The sequence below is a fragment of the Mesocricetus auratus genome, unplaced genomic scaffold (assembly GCF_017639785.1).
Source record: "Mesocricetus auratus isolate SY011 unplaced genomic scaffold, BCM_Maur_2.0 Super-Scaffold_100004, whole genome shotgun sequence".
In the NCBI taxonomy this organism is placed as follows: Eukaryota; Metazoa; Chordata; class Mammalia; order Rodentia; family Cricetidae; genus Mesocricetus; species Mesocricetus auratus.
Genome location: NW_024429189.1, coordinates 62,061,611 through 62,078,610, shown reverse-complemented (window position 1 = coordinate 62,078,610; position 17,000 = coordinate 62,061,611). Strand labels below are relative to the sequence as shown.

Sequence of the window (17,000 nt, the reverse complement as noted above, 5' to 3'; positions counted from 1 at the left end):
TCCTGCATCACCCTCCTCCTGCATCACCCTCCTCCTGCATCACCCTCCTCCTGCATCACCCTCCTCCTGCATCACCCTCCTCCTCCATCACCCTCCTCCTGCATCACCCTCCTCCTGCATCACCCTCCTCCTGCATCACCCTCCTCCTGCATCATCCTCCTCCTCCATCACCCTCCTCCTGCATCACCCTCCTCCTGCATCACCCTCCTCCTCCATCACCCTCCTCCTGCATCACCCTCCTCCTCCATCACCCTCCTCCTCCATCACCCTCCTCCTCCATCACCCTCCTCCTGCATCACCCTCCTCCTGCATCACCCTCCTCCTCCATCACCCTCCTCCTCCATCACCCTCCTCCTGCATCACCCTCTCCAGCACGGAGCCCTCTCCAGCACAGAGCCCTCTCCAGCACGGAGCCCTCTCCAGCATGGGAATGCCTTCTGATCCTCAAACACTCTGAGCTGCTCCCCACCCCAGAACGTGGGTACATCTGTCTCTGCCTGGGGCTCTGTCCTGTTGGTCCTCTCCTGGGCAATAGCTCATCCCTAATGCTCGCTAAGTACCACCTCCATTGAGGAGCCTGCCCTGACCAGGTTGCTCAGGCCACTCTCAAAAGTTCTATGGTGGAGAGGAAAGTCAGACATTCAGACTCAGAGGGTGGCAGTGGAATGCTGAGGTGGAGAAGCTGGACGGGCATTCTCTGGTGCCTGGTCTGATCATCACAGGAAGGATGCTGCTGCTACCACGGACTACTGTGTACCTTGCCGTCACCGCCTGGTTCAGACTCCCAGCCCCTTCTTCATCCCGGAACGGCTGCTTCTTTTTCCTGTAAGCAAATAAGCCTCCTTGCTGTGTGTCTCCCCTCTCTTTTAATAAGTTTTGTTCTGGGAAGTGCCTACCTCCTTCCCCATGGCAATGGGCTTCTTGGCTTAGCCTTCATGATGGAAAGCTGCAGAAGAGGAGGACAGGGGGAAAAACAGTTACAACAGGGACACGTTAGTCAGTTTTGTATGACTGCAGCAAAATACCTGAGGCCACTGTCTTATAAGGAGGAAAAGGTTTATTTAGATCACCATTTGGGAGGCTCTAAATCCAAGGCCAGGAGGTCTGGCCTCAGCGGTACCTCATGGCAAGAGCATGTGCAGGGACACGGGGTCACATCATGACCCAGATGATGAAGAATGAGAACAGGCAGGGCTTGGTTTGACCCTTTATAACAGAGAGGAATTGAGGAGTTCCATGACCCCAGCACTTAGGAGACTGAGGCAGGAGGATTGATATAAGCTCAATGCCAGCCTGAATTATTCAGTGAAACCCCATCTCAGAACAAAAAAGAGTCCCTTGAGGACCACCAAGGGAGTCAAAGACTCCCATTGAAGTGTTTGAGGACCTCTGCTAGGATGCCCTCAGTGTCTCTACAGTTCCTCCCTGTGGATCAAGCTACACTTAGGACCCTACATAGGAACTCAGCAGCCAATGGCAGCAGGGAGCACTGCAGGTGTTTTTAAAGCACCTTCAGGATTACCTACCTCTGTCTCAGCTGTATTCATTCATAAGACGGAAGCTCCCTGAAGGGCAAGCCCTGTCGTGCTCACTGATATCAATGCATCCCCCTCTCCTAGTGGAGGGGCTGGTTCATGCAGAGTTTCCCTATGTGTGGTTGAACTAACTTGATCTGTAGCTAAGTGGCTGGTGGGTGGGAGAAGACTGGGCTTGGAAATGGGGGCTGAAGGCCTAGGCCAAGGTCATGGGCTAACGGATGTCACAGATGGGGTTCAAGAGAGAGTGTTAAGAATAACTGAGGTGTATGCAGAGAAAGGAGGAAAGCGGACAATTTGGGCTGCATCAGAATTCAAAGATTTCTAGTTTAAGGTGCTGTCAACAGTCATGAGCAGCCCAAATGATAGGGGAAAACACCTACAAACCACACTCTGCCAAGAGAAGAATACCCAGGTTCTGAGTGGGTAAAACGCTTGCTGTGCAAACAGTAGCCCCTGAATTCCATTCCTAGAACCCACCTAAAAGCTGGGCATGGCAGCATGCCTGTAACCCCAGCACTGGGGATGTGGAGATAGGAGGATCTCTGGGGCTCATGGGGGGCGGGGAGGTCACTGGTCAGTCATTACAGCAGGTGAGCTCCGGGCTCGGTGAGAGACCCTGTCTCAAAGAATAAAGCAAAGATCGATGGCGGAAAACACTTGATGTCCACCTCTGGTCTTTGTACGCACAGAGAAAGATAGAGGGAAAAGAATAGAGACGGAGAAAGAGACCAGAATATTTAACAAGCTCCTAAGACTGGGAAAGAACTTGGTATCACCTGGATGAACTTTAGGGGCATCACTAGGTGAAGAGTATCCCGCCTATCTCCATCTGGAACAATCCATAATCCATACCTGGAGCTCCTGTCTTACCCAACTCCAAAGCAAGTGCCTGTGTCTCTTGAATTCCCACCTCCATCATACCTTATATAACCCAGGCTGGCCTGGAACTCACTGCATAGTCAAGGCTGGCCTTTACCTTTGGGTGTTGCTGACACTACATCCTGAGTGCTTGGATTCGACACATGCACCCATCTATGTAGCACTGGGCGTCAAACCAGGGCTTTCCACACATTGAGCAGGCACTGGACCAACTGAGTTGCATCCCCAGCCCCGACTGTCTCGAGTATTACATGGCACATTCCTGGCCACCGCACACCCCATTGGTTCTCTGCCTGATACATCTTTTGGCCCTGTGGGTGTCCCTAGGTTAGCTGTTTATAGCTCTTCATAATCTAGTTACTGAACCATCAAACTCCACAAAGTAGCCTCCCCAGAAAATGATACTTTGACATTCCCTTCCCCCTATGAATGCCAAGGGAAGATGCAAGAGCTGCTGCAGCAATGCCACCCGCCCGCCCACAGTCACATTCATCCAAATACTCCTGAGGGTGACAGTCTGTGCCTTGTTAAGGGGGAAGGAGAGTGTGGAAACAGCTAACACTCATTTGGATCCAAAGCTGGTGACTAAGGAGGGTGATTGAGCTGGGTTGTTCTGGGGGCAGAAATGAAATGCGCCTAGGAAGAAAAGAACCTGAAACTCTTTTGTAGTTTTAAATCGGCCCCTGAGGACAGCCCAAAGGAGCCCTAGACAGACATGAAGACAATGTCTGCCCCTCCCACGGTGCCTGTGGGAAGGATGCACAGGGTGCTGAGGAACATTTCCTTGTGCTTCTGCTGGACGCTCTTTCTAGAAAAGTGCTGTGGGCCCATAGTTTGCATATCATTTCGGGGGGCCGTGGGTCCAGGTGGAGGACCTCAGACCTGCATGGAGGCGCTAGAGAGCAGCAATTGACCTCTCTGTTCCTCAGTTTCTGCCCACGGAGACGACAATGGGCATAACCTAGTAGTGGGGCCTGCAGAGATCCCTAAGTAGTCCACGAGCTTCTCATACAGCCTTACTCATTCTCAGACCACATGTGCGGACAAGGTCTCTGGGTAGGGGCTGTCCCTGGCCCACAGCTCGGAAGCACAGTCTGCAGTTGCCTTCCAGAGAGCAGATTCCAGCAAGGTTCTTGTTTGAGAGGAAGCAGAAAGGAGTCCTGGGGTTCCAATAAGACTTGAGATAGGTATGATTTTTCTCTTTGACTGCACAGGGTCAGGTCAAACCAGCTCAGAAACCAGCCTGGCCTGGTGTGTCCTTTCCTGAGGAGCAGAGCAACTCTGAGCAGCTAGCCGCCCAGGGCACGGGATGGAAATCCCCTGGTCATGAGGCCTCGCAGCCACAAGAGGGAGCCACAAGTTCTGAAAGGGGACAGTCTGGCTATGAGCCTCCCCCCCTCCCATCTCCCCCAACACCCACGCAGGCTTCCTAATCGTGATATTGGGTGCTGATTATGGAGGTGGGCAAGCTCCAGGATGCACGGTGTGGGTGGGCCAGCAGCTGGGCAGGTGTTCCCCTGCCGCCTGCCTCCCGGCAAGCACAATGTGCACAAAGCCCGGGACACCTTTGGGACCAGATGCCCACCCCCCAGGGCCTCTGAGCTTGCAGACCTTTGTCAAGGAGCACCTCACCCTTTCTTAATCCTTCATTTTCCTGGTGAAATCAAGTGAAGTTCAAAAGGGAAATGGGACAAATGCAGACAGGCCAGGGCAACCTGTAACTACCCCTTCTCAGAGCTAGCCATTATCAAGATGGAGGGATGGCCTTTCTAAATACCACTCCCCAGAAGGTTAATAAGCACCGGGGGGGGCTTTCAGGAAGAACGGGGGTCACTGTGGACTGTGGGCAGTTTGTGGAATGCCAAGAAGCCTCCGAGCTGCAGCATTCTGAAGGGAGAAACAAGTGGACCGGACATTCCTGTGTCTGCAAGACTAGGATGTCTGTCCTGCTCAGTGCCAGGGTGCCATCCTGGTGTGATTCCTGCGTTACAGCTGAGGACACTGGATGCTGAGGGTTGACTTGATACCCCCGGGCCTTGCTGCTAGATCTGAAACTGTCTTGCCCAAGAAGAAAGCACTTTCAGAAGCCTCCCAGGGGCTCTGGGAGAAGGATCTGCTCCCCTTCAGGCTCAGAGAGCACTCCACCTGGCCCTGTCCTGACTGTATCAGCACCTCACTCCAACCTCTGCCCTCAGCATCCACAAACAGCCCAGAGTTCTCGGGATGGCCCCAAAGTTACAGCTGCTGTCTGTCCAGTCAGCCAGTGTGTCAACTTCACCATCCACTGACAATGACCAGCTTTCCAAAGCTGTGAGAATCCGTCAGATAGCTAGACTGTTTCCTGTCCCTCTGCCTCCATGAGGGACTCCACAGCAATGCCTCCAACAATGGTCCGAAGAATGGGCCAGGAAGGTTCCCATCGCCTTCTCCGGAGTGAAGCACTGCACCACCCCACCCTTCATTAGTGACATCCTCCTCCCAGCTCTGAGGACAGCCCAGAGCCCTCTGTTCCCACCTCCTGTTCTTAAGACACCTATTCCCAGACTCAGCCTTGAGGCCCAGGGAGAGGCCACTCTCTGTTGCCAGGGCAACAGCTCCATTGTTCCCGGGCAGTAGTTGAGCTCTAGGCCCCCTCAGTTCCTGGACTGGGCTCTCCCTACCATTCTGAGCCAGTGGAGCTGGCAGGGCCCCGTTCCACTCCTCAGGATGCAGAGGAGGGGGAGATAGGCTGACCGGTCACCATGCCAACATCGCACTGCCCACATTCATGAGGGAGGGAGCAGCAGGGTGTTCTGCCATCTAGAGAGGGAGTAGTGAGTGTGAGTCCCTTGGGTCACCTGTCCTAAGCCCCCTGCTGCTGGCCCAGCCACCAGTGTGCAGACTCACAGCTGGAGAGAATTTTCCTAACATGGGTATTTTGCCCATTTTGCTCCATGTTTGCATGCTTAAACAAAGCCCGGGGCTTAGGACTTCCCTTAGCAGACCTGAATCTTCAGTCAGCAGGCAGGTCCATCCCTAGCTAAGGCAAGAGAGCCAGACCAAGTCTCCCTGACCTGCAGCAGTGTTACTTCCGCATTTCCTCTTTCCTTCTCTGCCTCATTCACTTACAGCATTCACCAAGGTGACTCGGGAACATCTTGCTTGCTAATTTATACCTGGGGGAGACTCTTCAAACAGTAAGTGGTCCAAAGTGTCCCAGACACTAAGCTTTTCAGAGGAGGGAGGAGCCTGGGTCGGCCTGGCTCCAGCATCCCCACTTCAAAACTGAGAAGAGATCACATCTCCCCGCCATCCCCAGCGTCTTCGTTCCTGCTGTGCACAACAAGTAAATTGATTATTGGCTAAAAATGAAGCTGGCTCAAGGAAGTTAAGGGCAGGGCGCCTTGCACAATTGCAGCTGCTTGGTATTGCAATGAATTTGTAAGTAGATGTGCAGGGTGGCTATCTTGTGTGTTAGGGCAATAAGGAGATGACAACTGTTTGCTTATCCATTCTCCTCTTAAGCTCTCAATTAATAAGTACTAATGGGTCATGTGTGTTATGAGGACAGGACTGATACTATGGTGAGAGGGACAGATGAATAAACTGTCCTTTGCATTCCAACAGGACATGCCCGGACTAGGGGCATCCCCAGAAGGAGTGTCTGCGGTTGAGGTCTGAAGGGTCAGAAGCCACTAAGTCTGAGTTCAATGGAGTTTCCTCTGTGGTAAGTAAGCCATGAGTCACACACGGACTAGGCTGACAATGATTCTGACACTCCTCTAGCTCAGTTTTCATCCAGTCACCACTGTCTTTGTCATATCTGTGTACCACCTACTGTTATTCAAGTAACAATTTTCTTTACACTGACTAAGGTCTAAAAATAGAGGCTGGAGAGGTAGCTCAGCCAGCACAGTGCATGCACAGAGCCCTGGGGCCAACACAGTGCATGCACAGAGCCCTGGGGCCAACACAACGCATGCACAGAGCCCTGGGGCCAACACAACGCATGCACAGAGCCCTGGGGCCAACACAGTGCATGCACAGAGCCCTGGGGCCAACACAACGCATGCACAGAGCCCTGGGGCCAACACAACGCATGCACAGAGCCCTGGGGCCAACACAGTGCATGCACAGAGCCCTGGATCCAACACAACGCATGCACAGAGCCCTGGATCCAACACAACGCATGCACAGAGCCCTGGATCCAACACAACGCATGCACAGAGCCCTGGATCCAACACAACGCATGCACAGAGCCCTGGGGCCAACACAGTGCATGCACAGAGCCCTGGGGCCAACACAGTGCATGCACAGAGCCCTGGGGCCAACACAACGTTGCCTACACAGGGCGTGGTGGGCTCATGCCAATCCAGAAAGATTTTTCTCTTTGTGACTTAGAAGGCATGGAGAAGAATTTAAAAAGCAAGAGTTGTCCTTGGTAGGTCATTTAATTCTACTGTGGGACTGCCATGTCAGAGCCCCCACGCAGTGACACACACTAAAAACACAGATGCCTCTTCGATCCTCCTTGCATACATTTTTGGGCATTTAGAAGACAGGCCACAGTCCTCCCAATGACCTCTCTATACAGGCTTCTGTGTGATCCTCCATCCCCTCCAGTATTTCCATTGTGACAGTCTGCTATGGGGTCCGCTCTCACAATTTCTCTCTCCACTCCACCTGTCGCCTCCAGATCAGCTCAATTGGGTCTCTTCCTGCGCCTTCACGCCATCATCTGGTCCTCACTCAAGAGGGGAGCCCCAAGGGCAGAGATTTCCCAGCCTTGCTTTGCACAGCAGGCCTGAGCCACTGAGTGACTCACCGGCAACCTCCTGGATTGTGTTTTCTGTTGGCTTTTGGCATTTTCCCTTCTAAGCACGTTGCAGGAGAAAAACCAAGCAGGGGATTATTACATTCTAAGGATGTGAAATCTGAGCCTGCAAATCCTGCCCTTTCACTATCACACACATGCACACACATGCACACACATGTACATACATGTACACCCGCACACTGTACACATGAGTACATCTGTCACTTTTGTCTGACAGTCTACCACTAGTACTCTAAGTATTCTTCCAGCTAAAATAAAAGGCCACTTTGAAAGCAATCTGCCTAGTGCGTATTTTTGCTTCATTTATATGAATTAACCACGTCAGGCTAACCTGGAAACATAGAGATGGGAAATAGACTAGTGGATTCCTCAATTTGGGGTGATGGGAACTTGGGGTGATGACTGAAGAAGACAGAGGGGTTGTTTGCATGCTGTCAATGGAACCCATGTCTTTAGGCAAGTGCTTTTCCACCAAGCTGTACCCCCCAACATTTGTTTCGGTTTTGAGCTGATGAAAATGTCCTATAGTCATTTGTGTTGAAGACTGTAGCATTTGGGGATATAGCCAAAAACATTTTGAGTTGTCTGATTTAAATAGGTGAACTGTATGGAATGTGAATTGTACCTTGAAGCTGTTACCAACAGATAGGATTAGAGGATGCAAGGAGAAGGGAGGCAGGGCCCTTCATCTGCTCCCATCACTGCCCTTCCTTCCTGTGTCTTTATTCCAACTGTCAGACCTGCCCAGATTGTCACCACCCTATCAGCCTCTCAATGCCTTCCATCTACCACTTACTTTAGTGATAATTAGAACTAACACTTGCTCAACCCTGATTTTGAGTTTGGAAAGAGTTCCTTACTTAATTCCTTGGTGAGACTGGCTATGCACAAAACTCAATGATACAGGTCACCCATTTACCCCATGCAGACTGTTAGGGGAATTGCAGAATCTTCTGGTTTCCTATGCTACTCCTAGACCCTTCTGCTAGCATATCCTCCTTATAAAGCTAAGCCACTCATTGATAGCCCCACCAAGCACCCTTCAGTCAGTCATCAGCACTGTCTGCTAGCCTGCAGGCTCCCCTCCAACCTAACCTTCCCCAGACTGACCCATGAGCAGGAGCTGGGGTCATGAGAAATGCTCAGACTGTCTGTCACGAGGGCTCCAGTAGTGTGATAACAAACTCAGAGCACTCAATTCTGGCTCAAGATACAGTCACGGAACCAGGAATGTCCTATGACTATCCTATGAGTGTCCTGGGTTGCCTTAAGCCAGCATCTTCGCCTTCGGAGTTAGTGACTGAATAGAGCCCAAGTTCAGAGACAGATTTTTATCCAGTTTGTTGACTTACAGTGTTGGTTGAACTCACATCCTCACCAGATTCCTTATGTGAAAGTCAGGTCAATGGTTAGTTAAGACCACAGACCCCTAGATCAGAGTGGCAGTATCCAGGGAGCTTTGGGTAAATCTTGTCAACTGAAACACACACAGCTCTGTCAAGCTTCTCCCACAGGCAGACACCACCTCTCCCATCCTACCCAAGGAAGCCAGTCCTTCTGAGAGACTCTGTGGTTGTCCTCTGCCCTCAACACTTGACTCTGCCTCCAGATCCTTCTTTAAAGACAATGTCTGTGTTCAGGGAGCCAGTTAGAAAGGTTGTAACTTACAAGTCAGTGAGATGGGAGTGGAGAACAGAAATGAAGGAAGGAAAGTGGGGAGTGAGAGCGAGGCAGGGAAGGAAAGGGACAGAAAACAGATCTACGTGTGTATACATGCACATGCATGAGTATGTATGTTCAAGGGCATGCATATGTATGGGGTTGCGTGTGCAGGAATGTATGTGAGTGTGTGTTTTGTATGTGTATGAGGTCAGAGGTGAATGTCAGATGTCTTCTTCTGTCACTCTACATCTCATCTTGGGACACTAGACTCTGAATAATACCGGAGCTTACCAGTTGGGCTAGACTGGCTGGCCAGTAAGCCCAATGCATCTTCCTGTCTCCACATCACAGTGTTGGAATTGCACATGTTCAGTGGCTTTTATTTTATGTGTATGAGTAAGTGTTTTGGGCATATGTATGCATGCTCACCATGTACATGCCTGGTGCCAGTGGAGGTCAGAGTTACAGACGGTTGTGAGCCACCATGTGTGGGCTAGGAACTAAACCCAGGTCCTCTGCAAGAGAAATAAGTGGTCTTAAGTGCAGAACAGTCTCTCCAGTGCTTGTCTTTGTATGGGAGTTCTGGGGTATAAGTAAGTTCATTATAGTACGGTGCGCACTTTAATGTCTGCACTATCTCCCCAGTCCTGTTTCTGGGCAATGAGATCCCAACATTGGTTATGTTGTAAAACCACAAATAAAGCATTGGTTATATAAGGAACACAAGTACGGTAAACACAGACCGCAGTTGCTGACCGATTGTGGATAGCAAGGACTAAAATATGTGAGACATTACATCAAGATCCTATGTGAATAGTTAAGAAAGAGGGGAGGGAAGAAGGAATGGAGAGAGAGGGAGAGACAGACAGACAGAGAGAGAGACAGAGAGATACACAGAGAGAGAGAGAGACAGGGAGACAGCGATTGACAGAGACAGAGACACAGAGAGAGAAAGAAGGAAAGAGAAGGGAAGCAAGCTTGAGATCTAGAAAACTGACAAATTTTTTGAGGATATCAGAGGGGCATACATCTTCACTAAATTCCCAAACCACATCAGGTTAGGAAGAAAACGGTGTACTCTGTAGCATATGACATTGCAAGTTGATGCTGTAACTCTTCTTCCCAAATTCCCCCCAGGGGAATTGTGGTCATTTAGCGGAGTGACTGTGCACTGGCAAGAGAGAAGCACCAGCGTTTCCAGGGCTTATCTCAGCCCTCAGTAAATGAGATCCCTGGTCAGGGGTTGAGTAAGGAAGATCCTGGAAATTAATGGAGTTTGGGCCAAATGAGGGTGGGACAAACAGACCTGTGATTGTTCCTCCAGGCCCTGAATACACACTCAGATATAGGCTAAGCTGAAACACATAAAGTCAAGACAGGAAGGACCAAGAGAAAGTGCCTGATGACACAAGTCCCCAACAAAGAAGCCATTAAAAATCAGTGCTATGCTTTGGGGCCAATCACAGAGATTAGTGCTACCACAGAAGACAGACAGGGGTGGTATGCTGGAATCAACTGACATGGAATAGTTCTCAGGAGGTGGGTCTGTCTGTCTGTACTCTGTGTGTGTATCTGTGTGTATCTGTGTGGTGCATGTGTGTTCACATGTATGTGAACCAGTATATGTGTGTGAAGGCCAGAGGTAGACGGCATGTCTTACACAGAAAGCCAGGGTTTCTTAGTGAATCCGGAGCTCACTGATGCAGCTAGTCTACTCAGCCAGCTTTCCCTAGGGATCTACTGTCTCCACCTCTGGAGCACAGGACTTAAAAGCAGGTGAGTGGCCACACCTACCTGGCATTTACATGGATGCTGATCTTCCAAATTCTTTTACTGGTTTGCAAGCCAATGCCATCACCTTGTCTCCCATCATGAGGTCTCTCCCAAGGCTGCATATGTCTTCAGTGGCAGCACTTTGGATGTTTGCAATCTGACGTGGCTCTGGTAGTTAAACCAAGGAAAAAGGAAACACGTAAACCTCTTGCTCTTGCTCTCCTTTTCTGAGAGCCAGTTTACCCATGGGCCACTGATGACTTCTGTCACATTCTCAATTAATGTACATTTGCACATGTCTACCCTGTACGTGGAAAATAATGACAGTGTGTAGGGGTAATCAGGGTGTGAGTTTAATTATAGCTGAGGTTCCAGATGTGGTCTATTTATTGAACTCTATCAGCACAGTTTCTGACACCTACTATGGTTAGGTGAATGAACACAAGCGTGGATGGATCATAGGACAGGGTTGTTTGTTCAGAGGGACGTTACATCGCTATTGCTGCTGTTTTCCTGGAATTTAAACATGGGACTGAAGATCCCTACTGTGTTGAACAACCAGGCTCTGCTGCATTACAGCTTGGTCAAACAACTCTGGGAGGGACTGGAATTTGAAAACTTGGTTCTGTATCCAAAAGTTGAATCACATCTTCCTGATTCCTGTGTCACAGTCTAGGGAGGGTTCCCTGGCCTCAGCACTTGTCCCTATGGGTTCCAAGCTCCACATTTCTTGATGGTGGTTGGGGTGGTGAGAAAGTCTTTAAGGAAATCGGTGATGAGATACCCCTGGATTCATTCCAAGGCCTTCCAACCCTTCCGATGATTTTGTGAGCATCCAATGCCCTGAATATTTCCTGCATTGATTCACTCTCCTGGATTTTGGTTATCTGCAACCAAACTCTAATACACACCTTTTCCTCAAGTTTTCTTTCATCAGTTTTCAAATCTGCTATTAGATCACTTCTCCTTTTAATCCCCCAAAGAAGAACATTGCATTTGGGGGAGGATGTGTGTAACATTGTGTGGGACCTTCTCAACTTCCTGCCTCTCTGAGGTCTCTGGGGCTTAGCAGCGTCATCAGCTTTGTTATATCCTTCCTCCAAGTCAAACCATCTCAGCTCTGGAGCCCACTCTTTTCCAGAAGCACACATCTCCCTCCCCGCTGCACCTCAAGTGATGCTGCTCTCTTGCTGTTGATTATTCATTAGAGAAACACCAGCAAGGCTTTTTCATTAAAATAACAACAACTTCAACAGCACTGTCTCCCCCATCACCACCATGGCAGCACATTTCTAGACCTTTCCTCGGGAGCTCTACTCAGTCTTTATCTCTTTGGAGGCTCCATGTTCTTCTGAAGAATGTTTATTTATTCGAGGCTCTCTCCCTAAGCCCTCCTTTTTTTTCCTACTTTAATGGTTCACCCTAGATAATCTTATCCAAGCCCTTTGCTTCAACTCCTGGCAGTCATCAGGTCTATAGCCCAGACCATTACCCAACTTACAGACTGTGTCTATTGACTTCCCACTCTTTCAGTAACTTTCTGCTTGCATCCAAAAACATTGGGCATCTATTCCCACTGGAACTTCTCACAGGCGTCTTGTTCCCAGTAAGTCTAGCACAGAACTGATCTCACAAAATATATGCTTCCTTCTAAGTCCTTGTCCTGTGAATGACACCATAGTTCACACAGACACGCCAAGAACCTTCTTAATCCCTTCTCCCTTATCACTCACACTATATTGTCACATAGGTTTCAGTTCTACCACAAATACTTTGTAATGGTTTATTTCTTCTTCATCTTCTGCCCTGGTGGAGGTCCCCAAAGGACTCTCTTCTTCTCCTACCCACTCTCTTCTCCTCTGCCCCTCTCTTCTTCCCACTCCCCTCTGTCTCCCACCCCAGCACTTGCCCACTCCCTGGACTCCCCAACACCTTTCTCAACCTCATCAGTCCATTCCCCGCAAGGAACGCAAGCCTCATTACCCCACTCTCTTCCTAGATCCTCAAGATGACAAGGATGAAGTCCATATTCCTGATAGAAACCCTTTTCCATCTGGCTTCTCTAATCTCGGCTCCCTCCACTAACCGTAGGCTTTCCTCCAAGTGACATACTCTTCCTTCCATTCTACACCTGGTCCATTTCTTTGTCTTTCTTGAGAATCATCTCCCTCACCTCCACTAAGAGGCCTTCCAATCCCCTTAAGCACAGAAGACCACATTTCCTGTATGCCACCACTACTCCTTCTGTACCAAACTTAGCTCCTTTTATATTAAACTCTCATACACTAGGAGTCAAGAGATAAATACCACTGCTGATGGGGAAGTCCTGTGTATATGTAAATAAAGCACTGTTGGCCAATAGGGAAGCAAGATAGGTAGGGCTAGGATTCTAGGAGGATTCTGGGAATTGTAGTGAGGGGAGCCGTCGCCATGTGATTCCCTGTAAGAGGGATCGCAAGTCTGCATTCTCAGAAAGATAAGTCCTTATAAGAATATATATTGGTGATTATGGGTCAATAGTTAAGTCAGAGCTAGCCAATGAGAAACAATAGCAAATGGCTACCAGCTTCATAATTAATATAGTGTACTGTGTGATATTTGGTGGTTCACACAGCTCGGCAGGGCCCAGGCAGATGGCGGAGAACACTATACATTACACACTACTGCTGCATTCATTTGCCTGAGTTCCATGTTTTCTACCTGTCTGTATTCTGCTAAGAGATGAAGCATGCTCAACAGCCCAAGCCACACTTAGTGGTATGCTTCAAACTACGGACTCTTTATATGGAATGTGTCAGCCCTGGACATTTTGCTATCTTATGACCACAGACTTGCTTTTTAAAACTCTGTGTGTGTGTGTGTGTGTGTGTGTGTGTGTGTGTGTGTGTGTGTGTGTGTATGAGCAGCCACTGAGTATCACAGTTCACATGGGGAAATCAAGGGACAACCTCAAGTGTTGTCACCTTCCATCTTGTTTGAGAAAAGATCTTTATTGGGTTTTACCACTGTCTTTGTCTTGCCTGTCTCCACAGAAAGCTGGGGTTACACATGCATGCCACTGCTCAGAGCTTTGCAGAGTTCCGGCAATGCAGACTCAGGTCCTCACACCTGTATGGCAAGTGTGCTGCCTCTCTGCCCACTAAGTGTCTCCCCAGCACTTAAAGTACAAACCCCTCTCTAAATTGCCACTGAGTACCCAGGCAACTTGTATGCTCATTTCTTTAGCCTGACCCCCTCCTCTTCTTCTGGGACACTTGCTGTCTGGGAAGCAGCATCCTTCTCTCCTTCCTACACCACATGTCATGGGAACAGTAAAGCAGGAAAGGAGGCCGGAAGGTAGGATCTGCCAAAGCCAGTGGCGGTTCAGAGTGCTGTTCAACGGGGGAGTTAGTTGTCATAGGAGCACCCATGGCCTGCTGTTCCCCACAAATGACAGCTGTCCTCTTAATGGACTGGTAGGTGAAGGTCCTCGAAGCAGCGGTCAGGGGTCAGGGGTTGGGGGCTAGAGGTGTGGAGCGGTCAGGAAAGGTGGATGCCCTGCTCTGGGGCAGAATCCAAGACTCAGATGCCCTTCCAACACCCCACCTTCAAGCCTCCAGCTTGTTTTCTTGTCACTGTCTCCACCCCAGTTAAGAGAAGTGCCAAATCCTGAACATACAAGCACAATAAATAAAAATCCTGAAAAGAAAATCACACAATAGCCCAAGCTACAAACAAGCTGGCTCTGACATCCTTGGGTACCCTGGGGCCAACTCTCTGCTGCCCAGGAAAGCCACCTCCCTACTCTGCCTGGGTCTCCCCGGTGGCCCTGCTCACTTTAGAAGGACAGGGGGAACTCAATAGCCTTCAACCTGGCTATATGTAAGTGGGTTTCCTTCTGGTTTCCCCCAAACCTCAACTCCCACCACCACCACCACCACTGCCCATCTTCCTGCACCAGTTGCCCTTTTCTCCTGAGAGCTGAGCAACAGCTGGGGGCCGATGACACAGATGCCTGGGTCTAATCCTCTTGTTTCTCCTTACATGCTCTTTCCCCAGGAGCAGGAGACAGTGACTGTCCCTCCTGCATCAGGCCTTCATAACATTGGTGGCAGTGTCTATTGTTAAGCACAAAGCAGCAGACAAAAGACCTCAGTGATTGTGCTACAACCTTATCTGGTCCTCTGAGAGCAGAAACCAGCTCCTCTGAAAAGAGTAGGGTAGAGCCCCCATTTCCTAAGACAAGGACTAAGTGTGGTTTACGAAGGGCAGCCTTCTCAACACCCAATGAAATTACTTTAGTTTCCTTTTTTGAAAAATGGAATCTGAATTGAGGCCCCAGCTCCCTAACACTGTGGGGTGGGGATGGGATCTGAATTGAGGCCCCCAGCTCCCTAACACTGTGTGATGGGAATGGGATCTGAATTGGGGGCCCCAGCTCCCTAACACTGTGGGATGGGGAACACAGTCAAGTGCACTGCAGAGCTTTTCTAACCAAACTGTTGATGTTGGATCCCCTCTTGTCCACCAGCGTGCTTCTCCTACAAGCCAGAGCCAGCTGCTCCCTGAACAGAAGCCAGCACGCTGGAGGTGACTAGAGACAGAGACTAGAGTGCTTCAGGGACTGTGGGCAGAGGCCTGGAGAGGCAAAGACCTGACTAAGCTCAAGTTGTTCTCACTGAGACAAGCACCAGGCCCATGTCATAGGGGAAGTCAAAGGAGAGGAGTTACTGAGAGAGGAAAGGCAAACAGGTGCAAGTTTACTCAGACTCACTCTCTGTTTATTCTTTTAAAACATACCACACCCCAGTCATCAGTCACAAGAAAGGAAACCTACCTAGCTCTGGTTCCAACTTCTGTCTGAGAGCTGTGGCTGCAGAGACCTCTGGAAAGTACCAGGTACACCTCACCACCATGAAGCGCTGGGGAAGAAGGCAGAGCTGGAGGTTGACTATTCAAGGAAAATAGACCTAAAAGAACAGAAAGTGGGACTCCAAGAAACTTTAATGAAATCACCGGTGTCTATCCACAGATGGTTGCAGGAAGAATATGCGGGATCACATGGTTAAAATGTTCCGATATAAGAAAAGGATGGCATTCTGAAACAGGCTACAACATGACTCTGGAAGACACTGCTAAATGAAGAAAGTCAAACATGAAAGCACACATAGTGTGTGATTCCTCCTATGTGAAGTTCCTGGAATAGGCAAAGTCATAGAAAAAGGAAGTAGACTGGGAGTTGTTAATGACGGATGAGATAGGATTACTGCTTAATGGAAACAGTTTCTTAGGGATGAACACACCCAGGAAATGGGTAGTGCTAAAGGGTGTAGAACAGGCTCAATTCAACTGAATTGTGCACTTAGATTTTGGGCTAGAAAGATGGCTTAGTGACTAAGGGAACCTGCTGCCAAGTCTGATGACCAGGGTTCAAAACCGAGAATCTACATGATGGAATCTACAAAGAGGACTGACTCCCGTAAGTTGTCCTCTGACTTCCACAAATATTCTGTGGCATGTTCAAGCCCACACATAGACAGAGACATAAATTAAATTTATTATATATATTTACCACACACATTATATATGGATTTGTGTGTGTGTGTGTGCATGTGTGTTTGTGTATGTGAATGTATTTGTACACATAAACGAACATATGGTATGTCTTGAAGCTCACCTTGATGGAGTTCACAGCATGCACCTCAGAGCTCAGCCGGGAACAAGTGTATGGGACTTGCCTGGGTCCAGGGACGGACAGTGCTGCAGAACACAAGCACAGAATCTCAAAATAAGGAGCAGATCTCTGATCAGGTTGTGGGGGCTGGGGGTGAGCCCATCCTCACTAGTCCTCCACCATCTTCAAATCTCTTGCTTAAGCTGCAGACTCAAAAACAGGAGGGGCCAGGGTGAGCACCTTGAATGAGAGACATGAACCCTAAAAAGAGTGGGAGACACAGCTACATTTAAAACACCCTCTCTTTTTTTAAGTCTTAGTTGTATTTATTTGATGAATAATATACAAATAGTCTCCTCATCTGATGTTTGATCCTCTTGTAAAGCCTTTCATCTCTGAGCTTGAGCATGGATCTTTACTCCATCAATGATACGCTTTTCCTGTTGTAGTGCCTTCTGAAGCTCTTTTGGGAAGAAAACTGAACCCAGCCCACGCCTCTGTGAGCCAGTCTCTCTGTCAAAAGGTACAGTGTGTTTTCTTATACAGCCAAACTGAGCAGAGTGTCCTCTTAGCTCACTCGGTCCAAGGAAGTTTTCTGATAAAAGCAATAGGCTGACCAGCACTCCCATCATGCCCTTCACAGCCGGGACTGCCATATTGAGACTGAAAGACTCCAAGA

The 17,000-nt window shown here is 49.2% G+C and overlaps 1 long non-coding RNA gene across 1 annotated transcript; it reads left to right on the top strand.

Annotated features, from left to right (window-relative positions):
* Nucleotides 1-354: 354 nt before the first annotated feature.
* Nucleotides 355-7,509, top strand: LOC121140207. Its single transcript, XR_005877004.1, has 3 exons — nucleotides 355-825; nucleotides 6,024-6,123; nucleotides 7,093-7,509. It is a non-coding gene; the product is annotated as an uncharacterized LOC121140207 (long non-coding RNA).
* Nucleotides 7,510-17,000: the final 9,491 nt, after the last annotated feature.